This window comes from Schistocerca piceifrons, chromosome 9 (genome assembly GCF_021461385.2).
Source record: "Schistocerca piceifrons isolate TAMUIC-IGC-003096 chromosome 9, iqSchPice1.1, whole genome shotgun sequence".
Taxonomy (NCBI): Eukaryota; Metazoa; Arthropoda; class Insecta; order Orthoptera; family Acrididae; genus Schistocerca; species Schistocerca piceifrons.
In genome coordinates this window covers 150,599,022-150,607,984 of record NC_060146.1, presented here as the reverse complement: position 1 = coordinate 150,607,984, position 8,963 = coordinate 150,599,022, and the positions used below count along the sequence as shown (strand labels likewise).

Below are 8,963 nucleotides of genomic sequence, written 5' to 3'. Positions count from 1 at the left end.
TGTGTGTCTACTGCTGACAAAGGCCTTAATGGCCGAAAGCTATGATTGTGTGAATCTTTTTATTGTGCCTATCGCGGCTCAGCATCTCCGCTATATGATGAGTAGCAACTTTCCTTCTCTCGTATTGTTAAATGCAAGATCTGTCTCATACATCCTCCCACCATCACCACCCACTCCAATCTGGTCAATGAGCATGTGGTGTGCGTACTGTAAGGCCTTTGGTACACACACCATCAGATTATTTGACTTGTCGCTCTAACGAAGTAGGCGAGTGTCAGCAATGTCTCGTGGTCTTATCGTGGCGTGTTTATCTTCTGCCGTTAGGTCAGATGAACAGAACTTGATTAATTTTCACACACATTTATTAAAATAATAAAAATCATAGATATTACGTAACTTGATTCTGGATGCTATTTACAATTGACAATCTGAAGTTCCTTTGGTCTTGGTACGTTAATCTTATTCTCACATATCTCTGATACTTGACAAAGTGTCTATACATTTCTCTTCATGGTTATGTACAGGAATATGATAATCTTATGAGGCACAGACTAATGCAGACTGACTAATCGGAGGTCTGTACACTCGTTATAATACCTCGAGCGTTCAGGTATCACTGTGCGAGTGTGATCCGTGAGGAGAAAAGGTTCTACGTTAGCAGCAATCTCATTGGCTGTGTTACATATTAATACACGGATCGGCGGACGCAGAATTTGGTCCATCTCTAAGACAGCGCCATCTCGTAGTGCGGAGACAGACGAGTGCTGCGCCTGCGCTGTTGTGCTCAGCGAGGTGCGCTCTATTGGGAAAGTTGTGTATGCGCTGACTACGCGGAACTATGTACACAACAGAGCATCAACTATCCCATGTGAAGATGAATGCAAAATGAAATAATGAAGTATGTGTGAATAATAATTACCATGGACAATATAGTAACAGTAACTTCTTAATGAGAGAGTGAGAACCAAGCGATGTAAGAAATGATGCATGCAGTGTCTCATGAAAGCAGCAAGTTGTAAGTCACTTGGTAATGTTCGTTTCACAAATAAGAGCAGAAAATATTTCAATACGCTGGGCAACGACAACCCTGTCTCCCCTCAAACAGATGTGATCACTTGTATATTTATGTAATGTACTATGGTACAATAATTACCTATGAATGTTGAAGGAATTACATGAGATACGTCCTTGTCTTGCACTGATTGTTACATTATGTGAATTCAAATGTTTTATACTGTCAGTATATAAAAATATCAATATAGTAGGGTAGTCAAACACTCATTCTGTACAAAAATGAATTAGAAATTTGCTTCAAGACAATCTGACAAACAAATAGTGGCGTAACTCTTTAAATATCTATAGCAGTAAGAATAACTAAGGTAAAACTGACTTGAGACATATATTTACTTTCATGAGCATTAACAAATAATAATAAACATTTGTGCATATGCAACAGAAACAGTTAATTGAAACAGAAACAACAAAACTTATACAATGCAGAAGGAGGACGCAGTGCCAATTCCTTACGGAGTTATCAATGTAAATATGCACTTAAAATGCCATACAGTAATTCAAGATTAAGTTACACTGTGCAGGGTGTCTACACCAAAATTCCCTACTGTAAATGTGTTCCATATACAAAACTAAATGAAATAACTTCGTTTTTCACAAAAATAAGTTGTATGTGAAATAAGCTTTGGGGGAAAAAAATTACAACAACAACAAATCAAAACACTCCCATGTGAGCCCCTGCACTGACACGAAGAATGTCGGGTCTGTTTTCAATTTCCATCCAGATTCTCTGCAATGTGTCTGGAGGAAAGGTGTCAATGACTTCCACAATCCAAGTATGGAGATCTTGAATGTCCTGCACAGCAGTGGTGATCACCCTCTCCTGGAATAGAAAAAATCCAATTGTGTGATGTCAGAAAATGGAAGCCAATTCATGGTTGCACCTCGTCCAACCCAGCGTCCTAGAGATGTTGCATTTAGAGCTTCCTGAACATTAAGCGACCAGTGAGGTGGAGCACCAACTTGCTGAAATCAAAGGTTTGATTGCAAGTCTTCAACCTGGGGAAAGACAAAGATCTCCAGCATGTCTAGGTGTCTAGGTACGTCATTCCTGTCACAGTTGTTTCAGCAAAGAAGAACGGTCCAATTATCTTGTCACACATGCGGCCACACCAAACATTCACTTTCGGGCTATCTCGTACCTTTTCCCTGACACTGTGTGGATTCTGTGAACTCCAAAATTGAGCGTTACACTTGTTCACAGTTGAAGAGACACGGAATGTGGTCTCATCAGAAAACATTACAATTGACAGGCACACAGGATTTTGGTCAATTTGGTTAAGCATTTCACATGCAAATTCATGTTGTCGCTGCTTGACATCAGGCTTTATGACCTGCAATATCTGCACCTTCTATGAATACAGATGCAGCTGCTTTCTGAGCACTTTATGCAACTGCTTTCTGAGCACTTTATGAACAGTTGCACAAGGCATCTGATGTTCCCATGAAGCTTGACAAACAGATTTTCGTGGACTTCATTGGAATGTTTGGCAGATATTCTCGACTTATTCTTCAGAGAGCCGCCGACCACCTCTGTGTCCCTTTGCAACACTGCCAGTTTCCAGAAACTGACTGTGCCATGTTTTTATGTGCTTGGCGTCTGTTGCTTTCAAAATGTTGGTGATACAAAGAGTACAAAGTAGCATGTATTTTAGAGTAAACATGTATCAAAAAGGGTAGTTGAATTGAAATGTACGTGAAAGTGGTGTAAATGGTAAAACATACACAATTCAAAGCAGGGCCACATGTGAAACTACACATGTCATTTATCAACTGACATGCCTGCACTGCACAGCCTTTCACATCGGTATGACAACAACTAAACTGGCTGAGTGCATGAACGGACACAGACGAACTGTCCGCCTAGGAGATGTCCAATACCCAGTAGCGGAGCATGCCCTCCAGCATAATTCTAGGGACCTAGGAACCTGCTACACTGTATGTGCCATTTGGCTTCTTCCACCCAACACCAGTCCCTCTGAACTGCGGAGATGGGAAATGCACTCCAACACATCCTTTCATCCCGCCATCCCCCTGGACTGAACCTACGTTAAACCACCTCACTCCCATTTACTCTTCAGTCTTCTCCTCTTTCCCTTTCCTCTTTAGCCATTCACGCATCTTTTCATCCTACATAGTTGTGTTTATCTTTATACTATATACCACTTTACTTCTGTATGCATCCTCTTTGGTTTGAAGCTAGCACAGTACTTACAGTAGAATATCTTTGGCTTCCCTCTGACAACCATGCCTCCATCCTTGCTACCCTCCCTGTTTTCCTTTCCCTGTTGCTTCATAACCTGGGTTGTGAGTAACTGAATCTACTTTCCCTTCTTCCCTTTCTTTCCCCTCTCTCCTCCCTGATGAAGGAACATTTGTTCCGAAAGCTAGGAACGTACATTTTTGTGTATCTATCGGCTGTACTGAGCTGAGGTAAGTACCGGCCAGCCCCTCTATCTCTTTGTAAACAATTGTCTCTCCAAGTTATAGTCATTTAATTCTCACAACAAGAGAGAGTCTTCTGTGGGCTCTTTCTTCTCACATCTAGTCACAAACGATGCTTTCACCTCAACAACTTATCAGCTCAATTCAACAGCAGAAACAAGTTCCATGTATTTCGATCCTCCTCAGGTTATTTTGTAATATGTGGCTCACACCCACTTTCTGTTCAGCTCCATGTGCAATCCCATCATTACTGAAAGGAGTAATTGATTGATCAACAGTTGCACATACTGGCCAACAGGCAAGGCATTAAGTTGACAGCACATTTGCTGTCATTTAAACAAATGAACAACCAACTATTTTCTCACTATTATCCATAGAAGCATGCACATTTTCTGATAACATTCCTACACTTTTCTAGTACAGTCATTAGCATGGTGTAACACAGCAATTGTCTTCCGTATTAAAATAATAATCACAACACTGTAAATAGGACCAACTATCCAAAAATTAGCAAGACACGCACGTACCTCAAAACTTCAACCTGTCACTCTGACACTGTCACATTCAAATTTACCCTCCACAAGCTTTGCATAACTTCAAATACAACACGCACAATTAAATTTCAATCTCCCTCTCATTCCTTAAATAACTTTAGGACTAAACTTTTGTATCCAAACACTATTCCTTACCTCATCAACATTTCCTTTTGGTACTTCAATGTGCAGCAACTATTCTCCACTGCAAGTCTGCCTTCAGCATATGCTAATGATAACGCACTGCTTTGCTTCTTCACCGCATAAAAAATAGTAAATGGACCCGGCTCAAGAAAAGCACCAAACTATGAATTACGACTTCCCAACAAGCTTCAAAAACTCTTAGCTCTGCTCCCTCAAATTTCTCCAACGCATCACTCCATGAAAACCTCACTGTCTTAATCCGCTATCGGTGAAATCGATAATATTCACTAGCATCGATCATCCTGTCGAAGCAAGACACGTATCACCAAGGCATGTTATATGTAAAACAAATGTTTCAAGCATTGCTATAATAACAACACACTGTACTCTAAACTGCCACTTCTGCAAATGACAGTTACTAATTCATCTCAAGAATTTCAAACACTCATCATATACCTAATTAACACACATATCCCGTGTCTTAAGTAAACTATGTCATTTTTCATAGTAGCTCTCTTCCCCCACCTAGTACTCAACTATTCATGAACACACAAAATACTGAACTCTGAGAGAACAACGCTATTCTCCACTAACTCTGTGCCACTTCTCACTGTATAAAGATGCAACGCCCTGTGCTTAAGATAGTACACCCAACTGCAAATAATCACACTAAACAGATCTGACTATATCAAAAGTACAAATTTAACAATAGCTAAGGACAACTAATAGTGATCCTTCACAATTTACTTAGCTCTTACACTAGTCAACGAATTCGACAAGCAAACTGCAAACATATTCACAAACCTTTACTTCCAATGGGAGCTGACGCCAGTAGATACGCAGCTTCCCAACACATTGCAATTTGGGAGTCAACCCTCTATACAATTCCAATGCACAGTAATTGTAGTATCACTTGAATATATTCAGCCAGACATCTTCTAGAAAACTTCCATTTCAAGTCTCGCTCTAGTGCCACATGGGGTTTTCACATTCAATTATGGGATTGCGTTCATTTGTCTATATCGATATACACTGAAAATAGCTGCAATGAACATGTAAGACCCATTACGTTCGTATCACACTGAGAAAGTCTTCTCACATGGCCACCAGTTTAGTCTGCTCACTCAAAAAGTACACACTCACTAACCTGTGCAACAGCACTGTAGTCTGGCAGCTAATGTCATACAAATTCCAAGTGCCAGCTCGCAGACAATGTCATGACATTCAAGAGTTTGGGATTACCAGCAACGTAATCTCATTGCCGTTCCACTAACACTTGCCAAATGAAATCTCCAAAACTCAACAGGATATATCTCTTTTGTTCAAAACTCATTTCCATGCATTCATGACATAACTTCTTTCAAATCTCTGTCCAATAATCTGTGTTCTCAAACAAAGCATTGTATGTCTTTTTCTGGAAGAGGATATCAATACACAAGCAAAACTAACACAAATTAGCCTGCATCAACAAAACAACCACTGTCCCCGTGTCCCTCATGAAATCTTGGCTTACCGTACTATACCTGTTTCAGAGATTATTATTGCTAGTGAGGGTTCCTACCTTTTGCCGCATGGGAGTTTGTCTTTGTCTTGTCGTACGCGTTGTAAGATAAATTCCGATTGTAGTATTCACTTATGGGTGAAGGCTAGTGGTCCTTCTTCTTTGGAAGATTGTCGTATTGTGGGTGATTGTACTTTATATAATCATTGAAAGCAGTTCTCAAATCGGCCCTTTTGAGGGCCACAAATACTACACAATGATCTTGCCAAAAGCCGAGAAGCGATTCTTCTTGGTGTTTTAGCTCCCTGAGGCACTCTGGGACGCTCTCTGTGGCACCCTGGGATGCTCTCTGGGCTGCTCAATAGATGTCGAGCACAGTCTCTGATTGGTTGTCTTGGATTTGGCGCGCGATTTGAATTATGTTTGAGCAACACTGATACTGTTCTTCCACTTGTGCCTCTAACACACGCTACAAAGTCAGTTGTGTTCTTCTTCTAACTGGTCTAATGTTTCAATGCCTCCAGTACAGCATCACTTTTGTATTTCTTCAAATGTCCATTCACACTTCTACCATCAAGGAGCAACATCAAACGTCATCTTCACATTTCCACAGTAGAGATTCACGTTCCACCTGTTGTTAGACAGTTGTTACCATGCTGCCATTTGCAAGTTCTTTCCAACAGCTAATGATGCAGGTGCACTCCATCAGACATGAACGTTATTCTCACAACACAGACTCACTGACGAAAAAATATCTGTTACTTTTAGTTATCACACGAGTAGAAGCTAACACATTAACAATGCGTATTAAAGAACTTGCCTACACAAAGAAAACAGAAGAAACCTTCACACTCGCCATTCTATCACGTACTGATCCTTAAATCAACCAAAAATCCACAAAAATTACACAGCAAAAATCCAAGAAGTAATGCAAACACACATTATTTGCCATACCTAGGACTTTCAAAATTCACACACACACACACACACACACACACACACACACACACACACACACACACACACACACACACTTAAAACTCCATCGCAACGACAACTGCTGATGTATCACCGAGGGGTTACACCTTTGAGTTGAGCTACCCTCTGACAATTCTACAAAAGATGTCAATCAGTATATGAACTGAGCTGACATCCACAACTAGTGCCTCTTGGTTAATCATTAGATCTAACACAACGAAAATCTAACTGCCTTTACTATGCAGCACAATTCTCCAAATACTGTGATAACAAAACACAATCTCTATCAAAGACCACTTTCTCTGAAACAAAATCACAAAGTACAATTACCAAGTATCCATCCAATTTGGTTCCATCCTACGCTGGATTAGTTGGCAGCTCAGCCCATGCTATTCCGCACAATCGGTTCCCGTCATTCTCACACGGCATCTCACTGAGAGAAACAATTGTCTCTCCAGGTTATAGTCATTTAATTCTCACAACAAGAGAGAGTCTTCTGTGGGCTCTTTCTTCTCCCATCTAGTCACAAACGATGCTTTCACCTCAACAACTTATCAGCTCAATTCAACAGCAGAAACAAGTTCCATGTATTTCAATCCTCCTCAGGTTATTTTGTAATATGTGGCTTGCACCCACTTTCTGTTCAGCTCCATGTGCAATCCCAATCATTACTGAAAGGAGTAATTGATTGATCAACAGTTGCACATACTGGCCAACAGGCAAGGCATTAAGTTGACATCACATATGCTGTCATGTATTCATATTATCATTTAAACAAATGAACAACCAAATATTTTCTCACTATTATCCATAGAAGCATACACATTTTCTGATAACATTCCTACACTTTTCTAGAACAGTCATTAGCATGGTGTAACACAGAAATTGTCTTCCGTATTAAAACACTAACCACATCACTGTAAATAGGAGCAACTATCCAAAAATTAGCAAGACACGCACTTACCTCGAAACTTCAACCTGTCACTCTGACACTGTCACATTCAAATTTACCCTCCACAAACTTTGCATAACTTCAAATACAACATGCACAATTAAATTTCAATCTCCCTCTCATTCCTTAAATAACTTTGGACTAACATTTTGTATCCAAACACTATTCCTTACCTCATCAACATTTCCTTTTGGTACTTCAATGTGCAGCAACTATTCTCCACTGCAAGTCTGCCTTCAGCATATGCTAATGATAACGCACTGCTTTGCTTCTTCACCGCATAAAAAATAGTAAATGGACCCGGCTCAAGAAAAGCACCAAACTATGAAATACGACTTCCCAACAAGCTTCAAAAACTCTTAGCTCTGCTCTCTCAAATTTCTCCAACGCATCACTGCGTGAAAACCTCACTGTCTTAATCCGCTATCGGTGAAATCGATAATATTCACTAGCATTGATCATCCTGTCAAAGCAAGACACGTATCACCAAGGCATGTTATATGTAAAACAAATGTTTCAAGCACTGCTATAACAACAACACACTGTACTCTACACTGCCACTTATTTACAACTGCAAATGACAGTTACTAATTCTTGTCAAGAATTTCAAACACTCATCATATACCTAATTAACACACATAGCCCGTGTCTTCAGTAAACTATGTCATTTTTCATAGTAGCTCTCTTCCCCCACCTAGTACTCAACTATTCATGAACACACAAAATACTGAACTCTGAGAGAACAACGCTATTCTCCACTAACTCTGTGCCACTTCTCACTGTATAAAGATGCAACGCCCTGTGCTTAAGATAATACACCCTACTGCAAATAATCACACTAAACAGATCTGACTATATCAAAAGTACAAATTTAACAATAGCTAAGGACAACTAATAGTGATCCTTCACAATTTACTTAGCTCTTACACTAGTCAACGAATTCCACAAGCAAACTGCAAACATATTCACAAACCTTTACTTCCAATGGGAGCTGACACCAGTAGATACGTAGCTTGGCAACACATTGCAATTTGGGAGTCAACCTTGTATACAATTCCAATGCACAGGAATTGTAGTATCACTTGAATATATTCAGCCAGACGTCTTCTAGAAAACTTCCATTTCAAATCTCACTCTAGTGCCACATGGGGTTTCACATTCAATTATGGGATTGCGTTCATTTGTCTATATCGATATACACTGAAAATAGCTGCAATGAACATGTAAGACCCATTACGTTAGTAGCACACTGAGAAAATCTTCTCACATGGCCACCAGTTTAGTCTGCTCACTCAAAAAGTACACACTCACTAACCTTCTGTGCAACAGCACTGCAGTC

The 8,963-nt window shown here is 40.0% G+C and overlaps 1 long non-coding RNA gene across 2 annotated transcripts; it reads right to left on the bottom strand.

Annotated features, from left to right (window-relative positions):
• Positions 1–1,386: 1,386 nt before the first annotated feature.
• LOC124717064 lies at positions 1,387–8,658 on the bottom strand. Of its 2 annotated transcripts, XR_007005704.1 has the most exons (3): positions 8,598–8,658; positions 4,206–4,495; positions 1,387–1,894 (listed from the first exon to the last, which is right to left on the bottom strand). It is a non-coding gene; the product is annotated as an uncharacterized LOC124717064 (long non-coding RNA). The 2 variants fall into 2 exon arrangements; XR_007005705.1 differs by lacking the exons at positions 4,206–4,495; positions 8,598–8,658 and adding an exon at positions 7,003–7,063.
• Positions 8,659–8,963: the final 305 nt, after the last annotated feature.